This window comes from Antechinus flavipes, chromosome 6, assembly GCF_016432865.1.
Source record: "Antechinus flavipes isolate AdamAnt ecotype Samford, QLD, Australia chromosome 6, AdamAnt_v2, whole genome shotgun sequence".
In the NCBI taxonomy this organism is placed as follows: Eukaryota; Metazoa; Chordata; class Mammalia; order Dasyuromorphia; family Dasyuridae; genus Antechinus; species Antechinus flavipes.
The window spans coordinates 84,863,780-84,890,539 of NC_067403.1; positions in this window are offsets into that span (position 1 = coordinate 84,863,780).

Sequence of the window (26,760 nt, forward strand, 5' to 3'; positions counted from 1 at the left end):
CTTCATTTGACTCTCTAATAAGAAACATTTAACATGTCTTTTAATCAGTTATCTGTGAAAATGATTCTTTAATGATTTTTTTTGCATTTTCCCATGTGTTTGGTGTATAATAAATTTTTTGGTGTGATTAATAGTTTTTAATGAAAAGGTGAAAAAAAAAAGCTATTCTTCCATGTCTTTGACTTTTCCTCATGTTTTTCCTATTCATCAGCAGAAAACTTCAGGATTTTTTTAAGATTCCATTCTTAGTAACATCTTATATTGATGTTGATTTGTGACATGAAGCTGAATCTGGGTTCTTATAACCTATGGCAGAGAATAAACCCTAGAGAGTTGTGCCACACTGAGAACTTTTCAAGGGCAGGCATAGTATGGGACTACTTGAGTGTAATTCAAATCCCAACATATTAAATTAAAATTTTGCAGGAAGCATGATGAGTCTTTTGGTCAAAAGAACACTTGAAATGATATAGAAGTTGTAATCTTTGGTTTACAGAGTTTTAGCATTAACAAAATTGCAGATCTTTGATATTTTGAAGTATATTTCATTGTGTCAAATTCATGAATATAATTTCCTTTACCAGAAATTATCTATTTAAAAATGTATTAGATTCTAAATTGGGATTTCTGATTAGTGAGCATTTGCCATAGTTATTCTGACACAGACCCAATATACTGTTGTCCATCATACTACCATACCTGTACTCTTTCCTCTCTGCTCTCTTATGGGAACGGTTCTCAAATTTTCATTACTATTCCTGGCAAGATTATCTTTATGGGTTGGCCTATGACTCTATTCATCATTTCTGTGAGTTCCCTTTTTAGACACCACCCTATATCTATTTCATTTTTCTATTAGTATTAAAGCACATAGGCACAGGGACTTTCTTGGGTTTGATTTTTTGTTTTTGTGTTTTTTTTTTAAAATTTTTATCTCCAGGCTAAGGTTCAGTACTTGCTATATAATAAATTTTTAACAAAAAGCTTTTTCATTAATTCATTCTTCATTTGTAAGTTATATTTTAAGATATGATTTTCAGTAGGAAATAATTGTAATTAATTATGATTTTTAAAAAAAATTCATATTGATGTTGAACTATAGAATAATAATAATCCTTAAATAGAATATTTCAATACTTTAATATTTCAAAAATTTTACAATTTCATTATCGTGTCTACCTCTACCAAAATAGATTATAGTCCCTATAGCCCTTAATAAGTGCATAAATAAATAAATAAATGTGGGATTCCATGGTAAAGATGTCCTTACCTAGTGGCCAATAGACTATTAACAACATATTTTCATATCACAGGTGAGTTGATTCTCAGACAAAAACCATCAACTCCATAACTTTGCCTTTAAAACTTGGAAGGTCCTGGTAAATTTTTAATTCTTTTGGCATGACATTCAAGAGTCTGGGATTTTCTCCATTCTATGATACATATGATTTAATATTTTTCTACTAAGAAAAATATTTTAAAATAATTATAATTTACATAATATTTTAAAATATGAAAAGCACTTTTCAAATATCATTTCGTGTGATCTTCACAATGTCATAGTGAAATGGGTGCTATTATTATTTCTCTGTTTAAAGATACAATAAATGACACAGCTAGATAAGTCAGCAGAGACAGTGAGGGGTCTGGAATAGTAAGTTCAATTTCACCCTCACTTAAAATATATTTGCCTAACAAATTGGAAAGAAAAAGGGCATACTACTCCAGTATCTTTGCCAAGGAAATATCATATTGGCTGAATGACAGAACAATAACTGAGGCAGACAAAAATTAAGTGATCCTCTCAAGGTCACACAGTTAATTAAATGTCTGAAGATAGATTTTTGTTCTTCCATCAATAGTGGCAGCAGAAGCTTAGATATGTATCCTGAGTTTGAAGTACAGGTCAAATAAAAGCAAAGGCAAGGTGAAAAAGAAAAGGATTTTAGGAATGGGGTACAATCAGTGTAAATAAGGGTGAGAGGGAAAAAGAGAATCATGTTTGAGGACAGCTTTTAAGCCATTGTGAATGGAAATCAGCAAAATATAAGAAGACTAGAAACATTGAAAGACACAAGTTTATAAAGACCTTTAATTGTCAGATAGAAGGATTTATATTTAATCCTGGAGGTAATTGAGACCAAATCATGTTTATTTTGGGGGTTAGTATGAAATGTGATGATCTTTAGGAACATCACCTTGACAGCTGATTGGAAAATGAAATTAGAAGGAACAGAAATATAAGTAAAAGAAAACTCTTAGAAGGCTTTTGTAATAGTCAAAGTAAGAGGATGACAAAGGTCTGCCACAGGGTGCTGGTAATACGAACTGAGAGAAGATATTCCTAGATAGATAGGTAGATAGATAGATAGATAGATAGGTAGGTAGATAGATACACTTCACAATATATTGTGAAAGTAGCAAGAACAAACCCTGGCAACATATCAAACATATTGAGTGAATGAGAGACAAGAAAGTCAAGCATAAAATCATTTGTGGCCTTTGCTGTCTTAGAGGATGGTGTTGCCCTGAATTTTAACAGGGAATTTTCAAAGAAGAGAAAGTGTAGTGGCAGGAAGAAAGTGAATTTTGTTTCAGTCATGCTGAATTTGTTAATAGTATTTTTAGTAAACAATGGGTTAAATAAGCTTCTCTGAGAAATTTCAGGAATTTAATAACCATATATAACACTTGCTCTGCAAAGCAATTAATTCCATTCCCTCTGGCCCTACACCTTAGTGACCTGGAATAAGACAAGAAGGGAACACAAATGCTCAAATACTTCAATTTATGATCTGAAGGCGTTTGCTTCTGAACCTGGTATAACAAGGTTCAGCAGTTTCCAACATGAACTGATATGAACTTGTTAATCATAGTCAGCCCCTTTGCTAGTCTCAGTGTAAGAGTAAAACTGGAGAAGAGTAAAACACTCCAGTAGAAGCAGGATGCTGGCAAATTTCCAGTACCTATCCACCTCTATTATTCTGATTTACTTGTATATACCTGTAAATGGTGTGCCAAAAGAACACTACACTGGTAACTAGAGGAAACACAAAAAGAGTATTAAGAAGTGACTAACAATATAGTGAATACAGATGACTTAAAAAGGAGATTGATTGGTTAATTGATTGATTTATAGAAGAAAGAAGAATAGCTTTAGATTTTCATATTTTTCAGGGAATTTCTGGGTTTTGTCAAAGTCGATTAAGTTTAAAGTTGTTGGTTATTAGCTAAACATGATTTTACTTTACTTTACTCCATGACTTTACTTTATCTTAATATAAATATACAGAAAATTCTAATGTAATTTTCTTATAAAGTCAAGTTTTCCATTCTTTACTACAAAATCAACAACCATCAACATGACCAAAGATATCTTTTTTTTTTAATTTTTATTTAATAATTACTTTATATTGACACTCGTTTCTGTTCCAATTTTTTTTCCCTCCCTCCCTCCACCCCCTCCCCTAGATGGCAAGCAGTCCTTTATATGTTGGATATGTTGCAGTATATCCTAGATACAATATATGTTTGCAGAACCGAACAGTTCTCTTGTTGCATAGGGAGAATTGGATTCAGAAGGTATAAGTAACCCGGGAAGAAAAACAAAAATGCAGATAGTTCACATTCGTTTCCCAGTGTTCTTTCTTTGGGTGTAGCTGCTTTTGTCCGTCATTTATCAATTGAAACTCAGGTCTCTTTGTCAAAGAAATCCACTTCCATCAAAATATGTCCTCATACAATATCGTTGTCGAAGTGTATAATGATCTCCTGGTTCTGCTCATTTCACTTAGCATCAGTTCATGTAAGTCTCGCCAGTCCTCTCTGTATTCATCCTGCTGGTCATTTCTTACAGAACAATAATATTCCATAACATTCATATACCACAATTTACCCAGCCATTCTCCAATTGATGGGCATCCATTCATTTTCCAGTTTCTAGCCACTACAAACAGGGCTGCTACAAACATTTTGGCACATACAGGTCCCTTTCCCTTCTTTAGTATTTCTTTGGGATATAAGCCCAATAGAAACACTGCTGGATCAAAGGGTATGCACAATTTGATAATTTTTGGGGCATAATTCCAGATTGCTCTCCAGAATGGTTGGATTCGTTCACAACTCCACCAACAATGTAATAGTGTCCCAGTTTTCCCGCATCCCCTCCAACATTCATCATTATTTTTTCCTGTCATCTTAGCCAATCTGACAGGAGTGTAGTGGTATCTCAGAGTTGTCTTAATTTGCATTTCTCTGATCAATAATGATTTGGAACACTCTTTCATATGAGTGGTAATAGTTTCAATTTCATCCTCTGAAAATTGTCTGTTCATATCCTTTGACCATTTATCAACTGGAGAATGGCTTGATTTCTTATAAATTTGAGTCAGTTCTCTATATATTTTGGAAATGAGGCCTTTATCAGAACCTTTAACTGTGAAAATGTTTTCCCAGTTTGTTGCTTCCCTTCTAATCTTGTTTGCATTAGTTTTATTTGTACAAAGGCTTTTTAATTTGATGTAATCGAAATTTTCTATTTTATGGTCAGTAATGGTCTCTAGTTCATCTTTGGTCACAAATTTCTTTCTCCTCCACAAGTCTGAGAGATAAACTATTCTATGTTCCTCTAATTTATTTATAATCTCGTTCTTTATGCCTGTAATTGGGGAAAGAATATGTAAACTACTAGATACAAACAAGCTATATGTAAGATAAATTGTACATAATGACCAGAGGGAAGGTATCAGAATGAAGGTAGGCCAAGAAAGGCTTCCTCGGACTTGTAGGGAATCATTGAACTCATAAAGGGGAGATAAGGAAGAATAATATTCCAGGCATGGGAGAAGGGAGGCAGTCAATGGAAGTATCTAGAAAGGATGCAATGAAGTGTCTTGTTTTAGAGACAGCAAAGAGGCCAGTGTCACCGGAATAAAGAATATTAGAGAAGGTAAGGAGACTGGAAATCTGGTGGTGAGGAGGAGTAGATTGTGGATGGCATTGAACAACAAACAGAAATTTTTATTTGATTCTGAAAATGCAATTGTATTTGATTGAGCTGATGAGAGGGGAGAATGACATAGACTTGATTTTTTAGAACATTCCTTTTGATAGTTAATAGGAAGACAGACCAGAACAGGGAAAAACTTAAGGTAGGAAGACCAATCAGTATGCTGTTGCATTCATCTAGGTATGAAGTGATAAGGTATTACATCAGAGTGATGACAGTATCAAAGGATGGAATGAAACATAGACAAAAGATGTTATAAAGGTAAAAATCAATAGGTCATGGCAATAGATTAGATATAGGGAGTGAGGAAGAGTGAGAAGTCAATGATGTCACTTCAGTTATGAGCCCAGAAGACTGGACGGATTATAGTATCCTCAAAATAGAGAAGTTTTCAAAAGGAATGAGTTTGTGGGTTAGGGAAAAAAATTATGGTCTGGACTTGGTGAATTTAAGAATTTTGAGATGTACAATTCAAGATATCCAACCAGTTATTGAAAGTGTGAGTTTCAAAAACAATAGAATTTAGGGCTTATCTAAGTAAATTTGAGAGTCACTAGCAAAGAAATTGATAGAAAATCAATAAAATTACCAAATAAAATACAGAGGTAGAGAAAAGGGCCTAGAACCAAATGGATACATTATCTTATGAAACAACTTTGGTAAGCATGTATGAATATCTAGAAAAGAAGATGAGAAGTGATCAGGGAGGTAAGAGAAGAACTCGAAAAGAGTGATGAGTAAAGTGAACAAGAAATGAAGAGAATACCTAGGAGAAGAAGGTGATTGACAATGTCAAAGAATACAGAGAGGTTAAAGAGAATGAGGTTTGAGAATTAAGACATCACCAGTAACTTATGAGAGAGGTTTCTGTTCAGTGGTGAGCTAGAAAACTATACTACAGAATCAAGTGATAAGAGTTAATAAATAGATAAAATAGTTCAGATATTCTTCCAAGCAAATTTTCCAGTAGAAATACATTTCCAAAACAATTTGTGGATTAGGGTAGCAGAATAACCCTTGGTTATAATGAGATTAAGAGCTATTTTGATGCAAAAGATGTTTCCTAGTAATAGTCTTATTAATCAAGTTTTATTTTATTTTATTTTTTTTACCACATGATATCTACTAGGTAATTCATCTTCACTATTGAAGTGGGGTTTGCAAAAATTTCATTGCTTTGGTTGACATAATATAACTGATAAATTTGGGGTTTTAATTGTCTATGAATTCAATGATTAAAATTAGTAATAAATTTTCTGAATACTATTTCCAACACTGATTCTGATGAGTATTGAAAAGTTTAGCAATGGGCCTGAGACCTGCAGAGACTTATTTTATTCTTAGATGTTCTAAGGCTGGGGCCATTAACCAAGATCTATAAACTGTTTAAAATTAATAAGTATAACAATATAATTAATATTGTTAAATCATTAACATAATATATATATATTATATCATAGATATATCATAAGTATCAAATTTTTGGATTTTGAGGTATGTATGCATTTAAAAAAATTCTGAGGAGTCAATAAACCTTACCAAATTGCAAAGGAGATTCTTGATAGGAAAAAAAAAGAAGTTAAGAACACATATTCTAAAATTATCAGACCTAAAAATAATGCCAGCGGTTATCCTGTGCCTTGAAAAGATTTTTTTCTATATTATATTTGATAAGTGACCAAATAACCATTACCTGAACATCTTCAGTGAAAGTTAACTTATTGCTTCCTAGGCTAGTTAATTCCAATTATTTTGATAACAGAAGCAGGAAACATCTTTTGATGTCAATATGTCAAAAGACAGTGTTCTTTTGTCAGTATCTTGGTACTGCAGCTAGAAAATATAGAATTAAATTATTTTAGTGAAAACTAGAATAACATAGTTATTTTAAAACTGACATCAAGTTCACTAGAATAAGACATTTCTTAAGTCCAATACTTATTGCTAAATACAAGGCTTTTGCAGTAGGTTCTAAGGATGCAAGAGAAAAAAAAAAGAAAATAGTCCTTAATCCTTATGTTCTATTAAAAGGCAACATAAACATAAGTAAGTACAAAAATATATGAGTAAAAGAATGACATTCAATGAAATATGAGATTTTCAAACTTGCCTGATGAAAACACCATAGGTGAACAGAAAATATGATCTCCAAATACAAGTCTCAAGAGAAGAAAAAGCAAAAATAGATATAATTAAAAGAGATAAGGAAGGAAACTAGGTCTTGCTAAGAGATACCACAGAAAATAAAGTAATATCAATAACAAATATATGTTTATTAATATAAAACAATATAAAAATAAAAATTCTCTAAATGAGTATTAACAGAGTAGTTAAGTAAGCTACAGGAAGAAATAGACAGTAAAACTCAACCTCTCCTTTTCAGAACTAGAAAAATCTAACTTCAAAGAAAACAAGAACTAAATTAAGGAGGCAAACAGGATTTAGAAAAGTTAGATATGATAAACCTCTGGAGAAAAGTCAATGAAGATAAAAGGAATATGCTTTTTTTCTCAGGGGTACATGGGACCTATAAAATTGACCTTTTATTAAAACACAGAAAATTCACAATAACATACAGATTGGCAGAAATATTAAAATATGCTTTTCAGATTATGATGCAATAAATGCTATATATAAAAAAGAACCATGGAGAGATATGATTAAAATTGACTAGAAACTACATAATCTAATCCCAAATAAAGATCCAAATAAATTTCTGTCCAACAACAAATCATAGAGGCAGTCAATAATTTTATCAAAAAGAAGGACAATTTGATTTTCCTCTTTCCTTTTTTTAATCAGATTTACTAAGGGTTTGTCTATTTTGTTGGTTTTTTCATAGAACCAACTCTTAGTTTTATTAATCAATTCAATAGTTTTTTTTTACTTTCAATTTTATTGATCTCACCTTTTATTTTTAGAATTTCAAGTTTAGTGTTTGACTGGGGGTTTTTAATTTGTTCCTTTTCTAGCATTTTTAATTGTAAACCCAATTCATTGACCTTCTCTTTCTCTATTTTATACAAATAGGCCTCTAGAGATATGAAATTTCCCCTTATTACCGCTTTGGCTGCATCCCATACATTTTGGTATGATGTCTCATTATTATCGTTTTCTTGGGTATGACCAAAGATATCAAAGCAACATAAAATCTTATGCCAGGCTCTAAAGGTCTGATAAGACAGACACAAATTATCAAGCAATAAAACAAACTAAAAAATGCCTTGGTTTCACATACTATTTCAGGTCTTCTTAAAGGTGTTATCCTTTTGGTTAGTTTCTGTCTTGTTTCCTATCTTTTACTGCTATTTTTCTTACATCATCTTTCCATATAGTTTAATCACTTAAGATAGTAACATATAAGATGAAATGTTGAACAGATTTAACATGTATTGGTCAACCTGCCATCAGGGGGAGGGAATGAGGGGAGGGGAAAATTGGAACAAAAGGTTTGGCAATTGTCAATGCTGTAAAATTACCCATGCATATAACTTGTAAATAAAAAGCTATTTTAAAAAAGTAAAAAAAAAAAAAAAAAAAAAGATGAAATGTTGAAACTGGATTTTTATCCCAACTGTGCAGTTTACTTGTTGTGAGATCCTTGCAGACCTTCTTTGAACTTTAATTTCTGTATCTAAAAAGTAGTCAAAATAACCAAAATAATGTCATCTATGTTACAAGAGTGTTTTAGGGATCAAGTCAGATTCTATAGGCCAAGGACTTATTGTACACACACATACACACACTAATTGAGTTATATGTCTGGGTTTCTGTTTTATTAATTTTGTTTTAGTTTTCATCACTTTTCTGGTACTATATCCTTTTTAGAAACTAATATTATTGTTGTTGTTGTTGTTGTTGTTGTTGTTGTTGTTGTTGTTGTTGTTGCACATGTTAATATAAACATAAATTACATATATTCACTGAAGACTTAAGGTATGGAGGAATTACATCTTGGTATTTAAAGTTTTGATTTCCCTTAGATGGCATTGTATTTTCATAGTTCTTGATATTTTGACTTGTCAGGGAATAAACATTTATTAAGAACTTACTTTGTACCCAAGCACCGTACTAAGAAGTTGGATGCAAAGAAAGGCAAAAGATAATTCCATTCTCAAGGCACTCATAATGTAATTGGGGAAAGAATATGTAAACTACTAGATACAAACAAGCTATATGTCAGATAAATTGTACATAATGACCAGAGGGAAGGTATCAGAATGAAGGTAGGCCAAGAAAGGCTTCCTCGGACTTGTAGGGAATCATTGAACTCATAAAGGGGAGATAAGGAAGAATAATATTCCAGGCATGGGAGAAGGGAGGCAGTCAATGGAAGTATCTAGAAAGGATGCAATGAAGTGTCTTGTTTTAGAGACAGCAAAGAGGCCAGTGTCACCGGAATAAAGAATATTAGAGAAGGTAAGGAGACTGGAAATCTGGTGGTGAGGAGGAGTAGATTGTGGATGGATGGCATTGAACAACAAACAGAAATTTTTATTTGATTCTGAAAATGCAACTGTATTTGATTGAGCTGATGAGAGGGGAGAATGACATAGACTTGATTTTTTAGAACATTCCTTTTGATAGTTAATAGGAAGACAGACCAGAACAGGGAAAAACTTAAGGTAGGAAGACCAATCAGTATGCTGTTGCATTCATCTAGGTATGAAGTGATAAGGTATTACATCAGAGTGATGACAGTATCAAAGGATGGAATGAAACATAGACAAAAGATGTTATAAAGGTAAAAATCAATAGGTCATGGCAATAGATTAGATATAGGGAGTGAGGAAGAGTGAGAAGTCAATGATGTCACTTCAGTTATGAGCCCAGAAGACTGGACGGATTATAGTATCCTCAAAATAGAGAAGTTTTCAAAAGGAATGAGTTTGTGGGTTAGGGAAAAAAATTATGGTCTGGACTTGGTGAATTTAAGAATTTTGAGATGTACAATTCAAGATATCCAACCAGTTATTGAAAGTGTGAGTTTCAAAAACAATAGAATTTAGGGCTTATCTAAGTAAATTTGAGAGTCACTAGCAAAGAAATTGATAGAAAATCAATAAAATTACCAAATAAAATACAGAGGTAGAGAAAAGGGCCTAGAACCAAATGGATACATTATCTTATGAAACAACTTTGGTAAGCATGTATGAATATCTAGAAAAGAAGATGAGAAGTGATCAGGGAGGCAAGAGAAGAACTCGAAAAGAGTGATGAGTAAAGTGAACAAGAAATGAAGAGAATACCTAGGAGAAGAAGGTGATTGACAATGTCAAAGAATACAGAGAGGTTAAAGAGAATGAGGTTTGAGAATTAAGACATCACCAGTAACTTATGAGAGAGGTTTCTGTTCAGTGGTGAGCTAGAAAACTATACTACAGAATCAAGTGATAAGAGTTAATAAATAGATAAAATAGTTCAGATATTCTTCCAAGCAAATTTTCCAGTAGAAATACATTTCCAAAACAATTTGTGGATTAGGGTAGCAGAATAACCCTTGGTTATAATGAGATTAAGAGCTATTTCGATGCAAAAGATGTTTCCTAGTAATAGTCTTATTAATCAAGTTTTATTTTATTTTATTTTTTTTACCACATGATATCTGCTAGGTAATTCATCTTCACTATTGAAGTGGGGTTTGCAAAAATTTCATTGCTTTGGTTGACATAATATAACTGATAAATTTGGGGTTTTAATTGTCTATGAATTCAATGATTAAAATTAGTAATAAATTTTCTGAATACTATTTCCAACACTGATTCTGATGAGTATTGAAAAGTTTAGCAATGGGCCTGAGACCTGCAGAGACTTACTTTATTCTTAGATGTTCTAAGGCTGGGGCCATTAACCAAGATCTATAAACTGTTTAAAATTAATAAGTATAACAATATAATTAACATTGTTAAATCATTAACATAATATATATATATATTATATCATAGATATATCATAAGTATCAAATTTTTGGATTTTGAGGTATGTATGCATTTAAAAAAATTCTGAGGAGTCAATAAACCTTACCAAATTGCAAAGGAGATTCTTGATAGGAAAAAAAAAGAAGTTAAGAACACATATTCTAAAATTATCAGACCTAAAAATAATGCCAGCGGTTATCCTGTGCCTTGAAAAGAATTTTTTCTATATTATATTTGATAAGTGACCAAATAACCATTACCTGAACATCTTCAGTGAAAGTTAACTTATTGCTTCCTAGGCTAGTTAATTCCAATTATTTTGATAACAGAAGCAGGAAACATCTTTTGATGTCAATATGTCAAAAGACAGTGTTCTTTTGTCAGTATCTTGGTACTGCAGCTAGAAAATATAGAATTAAATTATTTTAGTGAAAACTAGAATAACATAGTTATTTTAAAACTGACATCAAGTTCACTAGAATAAGACATTTCTTAAGTCCAATACTTATTGCTAAATACAAGGCTTTTGCAGTAGGTTCTAAGGATGCAAGAGAAAAAAAAAAGAAAATAGTCCTTAATCCTTATGTTCTATTAAAAGGCAACATAAACATAAGTAAGTACAAAAATATATGAGTAAAAGAATGACATTCAATGAAATATGAGATTTTCAAACTTGCCTGATGAAAACACCATAGGTGAACAGAAAATATGATCTCCAAATACAAGTCTCAAGAGAAGAAAAAGCAAAAATAGATATAATTAAAAGAGATAAGGAAGGAAACTAGGTCTTGCTAAGAGATACCACAGAAAATAAAGTAATATCAATAACAAATATATGTTTATTAATATAAAACAATATAAAAATAAAAATTCTCTAAATGAGTATTAACAGAGTAGTTAAGTAAGCTACAGGAAGAAATAAACAGTAAAACTCAACCTCTCCTTTTCAGAACTAGAAAAATCTAACTTCAAAGAAAACAAGAACTAAATTAAGGAGGCAAACAGGATTTAGAAAAGTTATATATGATAAACCTCTGGAGAAAAGTCAATGAAGATAAAAGGAATATGCTTTTTTTCTCAGGGTACATGGGACCTATAAAATTGACCTTTTATTAAAACACAGAAAATTCACAATAACATACAGATTGGCAGAAATATTAAAATATGCTTTTCAGATTATGATGCAATAAATGCTATATATAAAAAAGAACCATGGAGAGATATGATTAAAATTGACTAGAAACTACATAATCTAATCCCAAATAAAGATCCAAATAAATTTCTGTCCAACAACAAATCATAGAGGCAGTCAATAATTTTATCAAAAAGAAGGACAATAATGAGATAACATACCAAATTTTATGGGAGGCAGTCAAAATAGCACTTTAATGGAAAATTTTTATATCTCTAAATGCTTATAAGCATAAAATGGAGAAAAACATAAATCAATGAATTTAAAATTCAAGTTTAAAAAAAGCTAGAAAAAGAACAAATTAAATGTCTCCAACTAAATACCATATTAGAAATTCTGAAAATCAAGGAAGTGATAAAAAATTGAAAGTTCAAAAAATGTTGAATTGTAGAGGGCTGAAACTTTGAAAAAGGTATGCCCCAATCAGAAAACCAAGCACTCAAGGCTAATTACCTATTCTATATGAGACAATGACTCTATTAGCATATGTTTGGATAAATGGCTCTTCTCACAGTTGATGATAGCTGAATGTTTGGTGTTAAGATCACCATAGGCAAGGATTAGAGGGCAGAGGGACAGAGTCCAGAGTTACTTTGTGGCAAAACAAGGAGGAAAGATGTTGGTGACTTTGGACTCAAGAACTGAGGATATGTCTTTGGCAAGCCTCATGGCAGTTTGCCTGCTTCTTTCACTTCTCCCCTTCTTTTACTTATCCTGACTCTGGCTGATCCTGAGGCTTCCAAGGAGCTAGTCAGGCCTTCACAATGAACTACTAAATGAAATTCAGAGCTGGTTTTATGAGAAAATCTATAAAATAGAAATGGATGAAAATGTATAAAAATGTCAATTTCCTAGAATAACAAGAGGAATAAAATACTTAAATAATCCACATATTAGGAAAAAAATCAAACCAGCCATCAATAAACTCCCTAAGAAAAAGTCTTTGGGATCAGATGGATTTACAAGTGAATTCTCCCAAAGCTTTACAGAACAATTAATTGCAAAACTATATAAACTCTGCATATCACTATTGATTGGAAAAATGCAAATTAAAACAATTCTGAGGTATGACCTCATACTTCTCAGTCAGCTAAGATGACAGGAAAAGATAATGACAATTGTTAGAGGGGATGTGGGGAAATTAGTTCACTAATGCCTTGTTGGTGGAGTTGTGAAATGATTCAACCATTCTGCAGCACAATTTGGAGCTATGCTTAAATGGCTATGAAACTGTACATAACCTTTCATACAATGGTAACATTTTTGGCCTGTAAGCCAAGGAAATCATAAAGAAAGGGAAAGGACTCACATGTGCAAAAATGTTTGTAGCTGTTCTTTTAGTGGTAGCAAAGAGTTGCAAAATGAGTAGAAAAATAAAATTGTGTAGATTATGTACACCAGGCACAGACACGAATGTCTATAGTAATCTACTGTTTAATAAACTTAACGATTCCCATTTTGGGGATAAAAACTCACTATTAAAAAATACCTTCTGAGAAAACTGGAAAATAGTATTGCAGAAAGAAGGACTAGGTCAACAAATCACACTATACATCAAAATAGTCTACATGATATAAACATGAAGGATGATACTATAAGAAAATTAAGATAAAAGGGGAATAGTTTACCTGTCAGATCTGTAAGAATGGAAAAAAAAAAAAAACCAAATTATGACATGTAATGGGCTGAGTCTTGAGTTGATGCACTGAGGTCCCAAGCACATGAGGCTAAATAGTAATTGGACCATATTCTATTAATATATATGCTTAGAGAAAGAATGGCCCCCGCCCACTCTTTGTGCAAGTCCTGATGTGTTGTATAGGAAATGATGATTTTGGTGGGTGGAGGCAGGGGAATGGAAAAGGAAGGGGAAGGAGAGAGTGCTTGCATTTGCCATTGCAACAGTTTTTCAGCTCAGATCTCCCTCTGTTAGTTGGCTTCCTGTGGCAGCTGCCCATATTGCTATTGCAATCTTTCTTGCCCATATTGCTAATGAAATCCTTATTCATCTCTTCACTTCAATAAAGATTGAAGACTTTTCCCTTAACTTGAATTCCTGACTCCAGCTGATTTTAAATACGTGGTCATTACAATGACAAATCAGGAAAAAGGAAAAATTGTGAAATATAAAATTTATCATTTTATTATGTTAAATTAAAAAAAAAGGTTTTGCACAAATCAATAGAATCAAAATTAGAGGGAAAGCAGAAAACATGGAAACAATATTTATAGCAAGTGTCTTTAAAAAAGGTCTCATTTCTCAAAGATAGGGAGAACTGGGGCAAATTTCTCATACTATAAGTCATACCCCAATTGATAAATCATCAAATGATATAAACAAGCAGTTTTCAGTTGAAATTAAATTTATTTTAGTTATATGAAAAATGCTCCAAATCACTATTATTAGAGAAATGCAAATGAAAAACAACTCAGAAGTACCACATCATACCTATTATATTAGCTAATCTGACCAAAAAAAAGAGAGAAAAAGAAAAGAAAACAATGAACTTAAGAAGAGATTTGTGGAAATGCATCACTGGTGGAGCTGTGAACTGAAACCACCATCTTGGAAAGCAGTTGCCCAAAGAGCTATTAAATTGTGCATATCCTTTGATCCAGCCATATCAAAACTGGGTCTGTATCCCTAAAAGATCATAAAAAAGGAAATGAACCAAGTGTACAAAAATATTCATCGTAACTCTTTTTATGGTAGCACTGAAGAGGAAATTAAGGGAATGCTCATCAATTAAGGAATGATTAAATAAGTTGTAGCATATAAATATAATGGAATATTATTGATCTATAAGAAATGATGAGTAGACAGATTTCAGAAAAACCTGGAAAGATTTACATGAACTGATGCTGAGTGAAAAGAGCAGAACAAGGAGAACATTATACACAGCAATAGCAATATTGTGTAATGAGCAAGTGTGATATACTTAGGTCTTCTCAGCGATTCAATGCTCCAAGAAAATTCAAAGAGTCATGATGGAAAATGATATCCACATCCAGACAAAGAAATATGGCATCTGAATGTAGATTGAGAATTGTTCTTTTCATTTTTTTCTCAGTTTTACCCCCTTTTGTTATGATTTTTTTTCCCCCACAACATGATTAATGTGGAAATTTGGTTAATATCATCACACATATATAATCTGTATCAGATTGTTTGCTGTATTGACTGGGAGAAAGAAAGACAGAAAGACAGAAAAAAAGCAATAACCTGGAGCTCAAAATCTTATGAAAAAGAATGTGAAAACTATCTCTGCAAATAATTTGAAAATTATATTATTAAATGGAGGAAAAAAAAAAAAAAAAAACTAGAGTCAGCATATAGATCATAGCCTAGAATTTTTTTTTATTTTTAATTATGAAACATATATAGTTTATTTGATGTTCATTTTGAGAGTGTTATGTGTTGGAATCCTTACTAACTACTAACTAATTAGAGTTGATCTAATCTTACAAGAAGATGTTTTGGCCAGAACCTGAAACAAGGTACTAAGTAGAACCAATCAAGACAAGGCTTGTGTTCCCACCTTTACTCATTGGAGTCCACAAGTATGCTAGCTTCACAAAGTAGACTTTCTACTTTCAGGGAGTTCACACCTCCCTTAAAGCTCATTGGGCCAGAGAGCACTATGGGAGAAAACTCATAATCCCATTCTCTCAGAAGAGGCAGATAAAAGGCCAGCGATGAGGGATCTATGGCAGAATACATTTTTTCCTCTTGGCTGGCTGATCGCGCTGGACTCGAGAGGAATGACTCTGGTGCAGAGAACACTTTGACGGATTTCAGTGGAGCTACGCCAGAAGCCCTCTCTCTGCGGCAAGTTGGTGGCTGGGCTCCCCAGAAGGAGATAAGAGAGACCTTCCATCTTTGTCTTGGTTGGAGGCAGAAAAAAGCAGAGGCAGAGGCTGAAGGACAGAACCTTTGGATTTGGAGACATCCGAAGGGCTCTAAGCCTCTAAACCGGCTGTGCTTTGAGAAGAACAAACTCCAACATTTGAACTCATAACAGTTATGGTTTAAGAAGAATAACTTATTCCAAAACCATTGATGTTTATTATATTTTTGCCCCAAGGCAAAAATTTGCATTTCTGCTTTGTGATTTTATTTTAATGGTTAATTCCTCTCCCCTTTAGTTCAATGAGTAATAATGAATTTGCTAACCACAGTTTGTTTCCTTAATCTACAAAAGACATAATTTTATATCTATTTTGTGTAATCATGCCAATAGGATCTTTTATATATGATTTAAATGTTTTATAAAGATAAAAATGACCTGTATTTTCTTTCTTCAAAAAAAAATGAAAATCCCATTTCAAAAATGAATGTTACTGAAAAAAATGTAATCATCTTAATATTTACCTTAAGTTTTCATATTAGAAGAATTATCTTTGATCATATGTTTTTCAGTCTAGAACTATTAAGTATGTTTTTTAAATTTTAACACCTTATAATTTAGCGAGTAGCTATAAGTGCCTCTTTGAAAAAGTACACCTTTAGGAAAATGCATTTAGGGGAAATTGGTCATGAAATGGGACTCAACTTTTCCCAAAAGGATAAATATTAGCAATAATTAACTTATAGGAAAATGATCCAGCACTAATATTAATTTTACTTTCCTACTTCATTGTATAGATATACACATATGTAATTTTCTTTGTTTTTCTTCTAGGCAAATATTTTATTTCTAATTTAGCAATACTTAGAATGACAGAATAAAGAATATCATACTGAGTTTGTATATTGCATTTAATTAAATGCCATGGAAAACAAGAAAAAAATTAAATTACTTATAATTATTAACCAGACCAACCTCAGAGTATTTAACAAAGCCGTCTCAATGACTTTCAGAGAGGCCAGTATAGCTACATATCTAGCATCTCTTCTTCCTACTTTTGTTCAACATTAAGTCCTGCCTGGAGGAAAAGCTACTGCTGTCACTCTCCCAAATGAAAGTTGGCAGGGGTACGGGCTGGTTACCAAACTAGAATTATATGTTCTCTTATACATATATTATCAGCCTATGAGATGCATTTTTCAGGTAGAATGTAATTTTTTTTCTTAAAACATAAAGTAAGGGAAATTAGAAAATAATATATCAGAAATTCAGCATATATCTACATCTCACATCACATACCAAAATAAAGTCAAAATGGATACATGATTTGGGCATAAAGGATGATACCATAAACAAATTAGGAGAGGAGATAACAATTTACTTGTCAGATCTTTGAAGAAGGGAGGAATTTATGACCAAAGAAGAGCTATAGAACATTAAAATAGGTAAAATAGACTACTCTGATTACATTAAATTAAAAAGGTTTTGCACAAATAAAACTAAGAAAAACATGATTAAAAGGGAAGTACAGAGCTGGGGAAAAAATCCTTATAACCAGTGTTTCTGATAAATGCCTCATTTCTAAAATATATAAAGAACTGTGTCAAATTTATAAGGATACAAATTCTTCCTCAATTGATAAATGGTCAAAGTATATGAATAGATGATTTTCAGATGATGAAAATTAAAGCCATCTGTAGTCCTATGAAAAATGCTCTAAATCACTATTGATTAAAGAAATGCAAATTAAAACAATTCTGAGGTACCATTTCACACCTTTCAGACAAGCTAAAATGATAGGAACAGATAAATGATAAATATCAGAGGAGATGAAGGAAAACTGGGATACTAATGCAATGTTGGTGGAGTTATGAAATGATCCAATCATTGTGGAGAGCAATTTGGAACAATAACCCAAAGACTATCAAACTGTGCATACCCTTTGACCCAGCACTGGCACTACTGGGTCTTTATCCTAAAGAAATCATAAAGAAGGGAAAAGGACTCACATGTGCAAAAATGTTTGTAGCATCTCTTTTTGTGGCAGAAAAGAATTGGAAAATGCATAGATGCCCTTCAATTGGGGAATAGCTGAACAAGTTGCGATATATGAAGATAATGGAATATTACTGTTTTATAAAATGATGAACCAGCTGATTTTACAAAGTCCTGGAAAGATTTACATGAACTGATGCTGAGAGAAACAAGCAGAACCAGGAATACATTGTATACAATAACAACAAGAATGCGTGATCCTCAATTTTGAAAAGACTTGGTTCTTCTTAGTGATTCAGTAATTCAAGATAATCCCAGTACATTTTGGGCAGAAAATGTCATATGCATCCAGAAAAAGAGCTGTGGAGATTTAATGTAATGTTCACTTCTGTTTTTATTCTTCCATGATTTTTCCCCTGTGTTATGATTTTTTTCTCCCAATATGATACATGAAACAATGTGTACCAAGAATAAACAAATAAGTTTTAAAAAACATAAAAAGAACCCCAAGCTTTATAATGAAGTCTTAACTTTATTCCCATTAAATATTTACTTAATGAAGTTATACAAAATAAATAGCAAGAAAATCCATTCATCCAAATTGATAGCAAAACAGAAATGAGAGAAATGATACATATAAGACTATATATGACAGGTAATGAAGGGTGAAGTAATTCTTCTTTTAAGGATGATGTCTCAGCTCAAATGGAAGAAAAATTCTAGGTTATGAAAGAGATTGTCTCACATTTTGGATTTTCCCTGATATTGTTTCTCTATTCAGTAACCTTTAGTATAGTTGTTATCATCCATCTTCTCTCTTGAAACTAGATATCAGCAGTACCCAGAGAGACTGAAAATATTGAGTTTCTCTTTTATCCAACTCTCACAAATTCCCTGCCCTGATGTGGGACGTATTGATTTATATTAATGAAAAAAGAATACCATGCCAATGGTCATTAGGGCTCAAGTAGTAGTTTTGAAATTGGGGGAAAAAATGAACATAAACACAAATTATGCTTAGAAGGCATCAATAACTATATATATTTAAATGACACATTCCAAAGAACTGGGAACTTGCTGATTAATATTTAGTTGATTTTCAATGGACATTAATTTGCCTCTTTCTATATGTAATGCATTGTGCTGCTCGTTGAAGATACAAACCTAAGAATAAAATGGCAAAGGATTTTTTGTTTTTGTTTGTTTTGCTGAGTGCTGAAGATACAAATAAAGAAGTGACACAGCCCCTATTATCAAGAAGTTTGTATTCTTATTAAGTGATGCAATAATATGTGATCTTAGAGTTCGACCGTAAGGAAAATTGAAATTCCAGGAGTTCTTAGAATATAAGGACAAGACACATGATAAATCTCAGGGATTTTTAGGATGCATTGGGGTGGTGAAATGGAAATTCCTAAGAGCCCAAAGTATATGGGGGCATGACAAATGGAAAGGACTGGTGTATCTTAAGGAAAAGGGGTTGAGAAAAATGGATGGAGACAGTGTTCTATCTTACTAGAAGGATTGTTTATAGTAAATTAGTTGTATGGACATCTATATTCTCAATCAAAGATTATTAGGAGTGTAATAGTAGTCCCAAAAATAGAGTAGGCAAGTGATCTGGATTATGTATTTTTTGAAACTATGTTGTCAGCATTCAGAGTAAAAAGAAGAATCCAGGCCTGGTGGAAATTTGACAATGGTGACTGTGGTAGGCAAGAATTTTTCAGAGGCCCTGATCTCACTGAGATTATACTCTAATTACAGAAGGACAAAAATACATAGGAAATATGTAACTTACAATATACCTGATAATACTTTTAGAAGCTATATCTATCATGAGATGTATTATGTGAGAAACTACATGAATAGTAAGGAAAACACTGGAAAAAGTTAAAAGATTAAGGATCAAAAATATGTAAATAGGAATCATTATTATTATCTGATAATTTAAGGAAGAGAATAATACTGCCAATGAGGGCCTCTTATATGTCCTTGACAATTTGAATTAGAGTTTTGTAATTGTAAAATTTTACCCTACTATTGTAATGGGCTGAAACTGAGCAGATGCACTGAGGTTCAGACAAGCAAGCACTTAAGGCTAATTACCAATTGGACAACACTCTTTTAGCATTTGCTTAGAAAATGGTCCTCCCCATCATTCTGTGATGGCTCGATCTGTTGGCCTAACATGGTCATCACATACTATGAAAGAAATAAGTTTAGAGCAAACACTTCATGGCTTATAATAAAATAAAAATCATATGAAAAAAATTTAAAATCTTAAAAAAATGATTAATTCTTGCCCTGTAATATGCCTCTCCTTCCTCCTTGAGAAGGCAAAGAACTTTAATTTTGATTAATTAGGTGAGGTCCTGTCATGCTTATTTCTATAATAGTAATGTTGCAGAATACAAGACAAAATAAAACAAAATACAGCTATTTTAAAAGTATATTTCAATCTTCATTCACCATTCATCAGTTTTTTTTTTCCTACAGAAGTAGAAATTTTTCACCACAAGTGCTTTATAATTGACTTGGATCATTGTAGCTAAATCATTAATTGGGGAGCTAGGTGGTGCAGTGGATATATTACCTTCAAAAATAATAATCATTGGCAAAAGAAATAATAAATGCTACTTAAATGATGAAGAAGAAAAATGAGAGGACTTGAATGAGAACTGCTTAAATTTGATAAGATGGTCCCTAGCATAAGCTTATGCTATGATACTTTAGAATCCTTGCTAACTTAAATTAGATGCAACTATAGAGCAAGCCTAGATGGAGCACTGAACATCAAGAGCAGCAATTTTTATTTCTTTCAAATGAATATTTATGGACTAGCATGTAAAAGTGGAAGAAAATTCCAGCAATATAAATTATATTCTTGAGTTGTCAGAACATTCTAGTATTTTCTAGCAAACATCAAAGCCATATTATGATAAATCATAGAATGACAGATGTACAGCGAGAACAAATGCTGTGTAATATTGAAGAACTTTGTATTTATCATTAAACTGAATTATGGGGTAGTGAAAGCTTCTCCTAAATTAGGTTTCTTCTACAAAATTCTCAAGGAACAAATTTTTTTTAAGTTTAAACCGCTCTACCATGAGAGGTTTTGGTAATTTTGTAATAATAATACAAATAAGATTCTACTTAAAACAAAATAAACCTTAGAGATGGAAAATTTGTTAGAGCTCAGGTGAATGAAGAAAATGCTTTTAGAGGATTTTCTTTAGCTGCAACCCTAATTTTGTCTAATAAATCATGGCATTCACCACAAAGGCAGCCAGGAAAGATAAATGAATTCATTGTTACAAAATAATTATCAATACTGAGGAAATATAAAAGAGCTCACAACTATAAATAGCTGTCCAAGAGGCCTCATCTTCATAATACAAAATGTAGAAAAATATTTCCAAAAACATATTTTGAAATTCTGTTGAAATTCCCATATTAAAAGAACTAAACTAACTTCAAATTAAGAAGCAGGCTCCAACAGAGTATTGACCTCGGGTTTAAGAATTAATTGTAGATTGGTTGTGCTCTGTCTTGGTACATGGTATAGATCAAAACTTCTTAAACTGTGAATTTTGTAATTGAATGTGGGATCTCAAAAAAAAAATGACAACAGTAAAATATTTCTAAATGCAACAACCAAAAATTAGTTCAAAATCAAACAATTATTGAATCTGAAGTGTTTCTGACAATGCTTGCATGATGCAACATCATTGCAGTCTTGGTTCTGAGTGCACAATATATACACTTTATAGGGCACATGCATGAGGGCTGCTAGAACACCTCAGTTCGGATTTGAGATGAGATTGTGTAAAAATTTCTTCAGTGAAATGTGGTCATGAGTGGAAAAATTTTGAGAAATCTTGGCATATTGAAATGAATTTGGAATTAAGAAAATATTGTTTCAAATCTTATCACAAATATCAGATAGGAGATCTGGGCATTCAACTTTAATTTCTTTATCTATGAATTAGAAATAGTATCCAGTACCTATGATTCTTGTGATCATCAGTTATTCATCTCTCCTCCTTCCCTCCCTTCCTCATTCCATTTCTCTCTTCCCTTCACTTCTTTTTCTCTTCCTTCTTTTCTATACCTTTTCCTTCCTTGTTGTCCCTCCCCCTGTCTGTTTCCTCCTTGTGATTCTTTCTCTGTCTCTGTCTCTGTCTCTGTCTCTATCTCTCTGTCCCTGTCTCTGTCTATCTGTCTGTCTCTCTCTTTCTGGAGTGAAATTGAGTGAAAGAGCCTACAAAGAAACAGAATGAAACAATTTTCCAGCTCAAGGTAGTTTGCAAGGACTTCAGGAAAGGCCAGTCTCACTTGCTTGAAAAGGGTGCATAGACCAGTGAAAATGATACCCTGGAAAGCCAATGGGAACTTCTTACCCCCGGCACAGATCAGCAAACATGATTCCTTGGTGCTTGATCAACAAGACAGAAGTATAACAGACAAGATGGGCAGCCTCCAGGCCCAATGCAGAAGACAAATTGTCTGCTTACAACAGACAGGATTAGTTATCCTTAGTGCTGTGAGCAAGTCACCCAATAAAAGAGGCCCTTGTAATTCAAAGCCAAAGTCAAATTCAAGCTCCATGCTCACAGATGCACAAGAAGTTTAGAACAGGATACCTTGATTCTTGGGACCAGAGCTCAACTTTAAAAGCCTTGAAATAGGGAGAAAAAAGAAAAGAAAAAGGAAATGAGCAATAAACAAACAAACAAAAACCCTTATCCAAAGAAAACTGCTACAGTGACAGGGAAGATCAAAACACCAATTTAGAAGAGAACAAAATGCCTCATGTGAAACCTCAAAGGAGGATTGAATTGATCTCAAGTCCAAAGAACCTTCTTGAAAGAGCTCATAAAGGTTTTTAAAAGTCAAATAAGAACAATAAAAGAAAAACTGGAAATGAATTAGATTTGCAAGAGAGTCAATAGTTTTGAAAAAGAAGGACAAAAATTGACAGCCGCAAACAATGCTTTTAAAAGTAGAATTAGCCAAATAGAGAAGGAGGCACAAAAGCTAACTGAAGAAATAAATACATTAAAAATTAGAATTGGGCAAATGAAAGCTTAATCAGTCTAAAAGACTAAAAAGAATGAAAAAAAAAAAAGAAAGTGTGAAATACCTTGAGAGGAAATGGAAAACAACTTCAATATCTCTGCCAGAAATGCAGTCAAAAATAGATGAATGTAACTGAAACAATTTGACAACAAAATATCTATTATAGGTAGACACACACATATAGTTAATTGCCATGCCTAACATGTAGCAAATGTGTCATACATATGCATATGACATGTACAAATGTATAATATATAACATACATATATATTCAAAATGCTTTGCCACCCTTAAAGCAGTATAGGAATATGTCTGGACCTGCTCACTGGAGGATTTTTGGTACCAGCCTGAATCCTGATCATGAGTGAGGGGAGAAGGGGCAGAACTCATAAAGATGGTCAAAATAGGAGTTTGTTAATCCAAAATTCTCTCAGCCTTATATACCCTAATACTTTTAAATAGGTATAGCACACTATACATGTGCTAACTATATACTGCATATGCAGGACCCCATAAACAACTTGCTATTGTGTGCAGTTGTCTCTTTGTCACTTAATATAACTCTGCTTTAACTACAACACAGATTGTCAGCCCCTGACTTCTCAGGTAGCCTAAAACACCCTTAGGGGGAATGGGGAGCCAAACCACACATGTTAGTAGGTTCCCTAGCTGGGCTGGAGGGTCTTATACCTCAACCAGAGTTCCTCCACTATCTATGAACTTCTACATAAATGTCAACTATTGCTTTTCTTGTTTTTAATTCATTAATATAGGAACTATACTTGAGAAAACTCCTTCTACAGATAGGGATCTTCAACTATCTATAACATATAATCCAAGAGTTGTCAGGGACATTTGAAAGGTAAGTGACTTGGACAATGTTGAACAGCCAGTACACAAGATAAGCAAGACTTTTTGGTATATTATAGTGAACTCATACTAGCCTGAAATAATTTTTGTTGAATTTTCAGTGCAAGCATTTTCAGGATATGCATTGGCAAATACTACAAATCAGGGTTTCATTGTTGCTTTTTTGATTATATAAATGTTAGAAAGTGATGAAGAAATATTAATAATAATGCAGATGATAATTAAAAGTTTGTTGTACTATAATATTTTTCCAGAGCTTATTGTTAGACATTTACCAGTTCATACCTTGAGGATTTGAATCTGTCTTCTAAATTCCAGTGCCAGTTTTCCTTATGCCACTGTGCCTGATCATCATCTTTGTTGGAAGAAGTTGGTACAATTATGAATCCATAATTGAAGCATAAGGAGTGAGAAAGAAAAATCATAGCATTTAAATAAAAAAATAGTCAGATTAAAATAAACTATTGTATGCCAGAGATAGTTGCATTAGCTATACCAAAACCATCAATAATATTTAAACAAGAATAGTTAATGTTGAAGGGATTACATCAAGATGGCACACTGATGGTGGTCACTAATAGTGGAGCTTCAAATTGCAACTGTTCTGGAAAGCAACTTGAAATTATTTTAAGAAACTAATTATTACATACAATCTTTAACACAGAGATGGCATTGTTAAAATGTGCCTCAAGGATGCAAATGTTAAAACAAAAGACCTCATAAAGACCAAAATATTAATAGCAACATTTTTGTAGTAGCAAAAAAACTGAAAAAATAAACAGTAAATGTCCATTAACTGATGAATGGTTATAAAAATTTCAGTACAGGTATTTAATGGTCTGTGCTACAAGAAATGATAAATATAATTTATCATGGGGATACATATTGATGTAATATGACTCAAGCAGAACTGGAGAAACTATATATAAACCATGACCATGAAAATGGAGTTAGAAAAAAAAAAAACAACTGAATTACAACTGAATATTGTGAAATTATAATGATGGCTTGACCCCAAAGAAGAGATATAAAAAAGCATTTCCCTCTTTGCAAAAATGGGATGCATGGGTTTGGAACTCTGATTTTGTGTTTAGACTGTTTTGCTCTTCTATATAATTTTATAGAACTTATTTTCTCTTCTTTTTCTTGTTTATTAAAATGTATTACTCTTTGAGAGGGGAGGGATACATTGGAAAATATATGTTATATAAAAATGAATGATATCAAAATCTGTTTAAAAAAGAAAACAAATAATGAATATAATAGATATAGAAAAGTTTGTGAAGATTTATTGTAATGACCGCGTATTTAAAATCAGCCGGAGTCATATGTCTGGAGTAGGAGGATCAATAGCAGCTGAAGTTAGTGCTGCCCCTATGAGATGGACTTTTGAAGGCAAAACAGGAGTTTTTACTCCTTTTATAGTTGAAAAACTCCCCATCAATCTGTGGGGAAGAGATGTTTTACAACAATTAGGGTTAAAAATTAGTACTTCGGTTTTTTAAGCAGGGCTGCTGTTGAAGGCCTGCCAACACTTTCACCTGTTCCTATCCAATGGAAAACTGATACACCAGTGTGGATAGAACAGTGGCCCTTAGGTAGCGATAAAATTCAGGCCTTATTAGATATAGTACAGGAACAGCTTGAACAAGGACATTTACAACCTTCTCTAAGTCCTTGGAATTCCCCAGTGTTCGTTGTAAAAAAGAAATCAGGAAAATGGAGGATGCTCACTGATTTAAGAAAAGTGAATGAACAGATGGAAACTATGGGAACTCTTCAGCCTGGACTTCCATCTCCTACTCAATTGCCTAGAGAGTGGCCTCTTTGGGTCATCGATATTAAGGATTGTTTCTATTCTATCCCTCTGGATAAGGAGGATATGAAAAGATTTGCCTTTTCAGTGCCCAGCGTTAACTTAGCTGAGCCTTATAAAAGATATGAATGGACAGTTTTGCCACAGGGAATGAAAAACAGCCCCACATTGGGCGCCAAATGTAATGACCGTGTATTTAAAATCAACCAGAGTCAGGAATTCAGGTTAAGAGAAAAATCTTCAATATTTATTGAAGTGAAGAGGTGAATAAAGATTGCGATAGCAAATATAGGCAAGAAAGATTGCGATAGCAAATATAGGCAGTTGCGACAGCAAGCCAGCTAAGAGAGAGAGCGATGCGAGCCGAGCCAACCGTGGCAATGGCAATCCCAAAAGTCTCTCCTTCCCCTTCCTTTTCCACTCCCCTGCCTCCACCCACCAAAATCGTCATTTCCTATACAACACATCAGGACTTGCACAAAGAGTGGGTGGGGGCCATTCTTTCTCCAAGCTTATATATTAATAGAGTATGGTCCAATTACTATTTAGCCTCATGTGCTTGGGACCTCAGTGCATCAACTCAAGCCTCAGCCCATTACAATTTATATGAAGTAAAGCAAAGTGGAGGCAGAAGTAGGAGAACAATATCCACCATGACTATATCTGTTTAAGTGAAAAACAACAACAACAACAACAAACACAAAATGATTAAAATGAGATGCTACAAAATTATCATATGTGGGTGCCAAAAATATACAGGAGAACCCTTGTACCTTTCTTCATTACAAAACTGTACTATTATAGAATTAAGGATGTGAAACAAATGAATCTAATATAGGATTTGGTTGATATGTACCTTAGTTTAACTGGACTATTATGATAATCCAGTATTATTAGATATTTCAAACATCAGATCTATTATATTTGCTTGATGTTATTGGTGTTACTGAATTAAAGTTTGGGGAATTTTTGTTTTGCTTTGTTTTAATTGAACCTCTGGACACTGGAAAATAGTTGAATTAAAATTG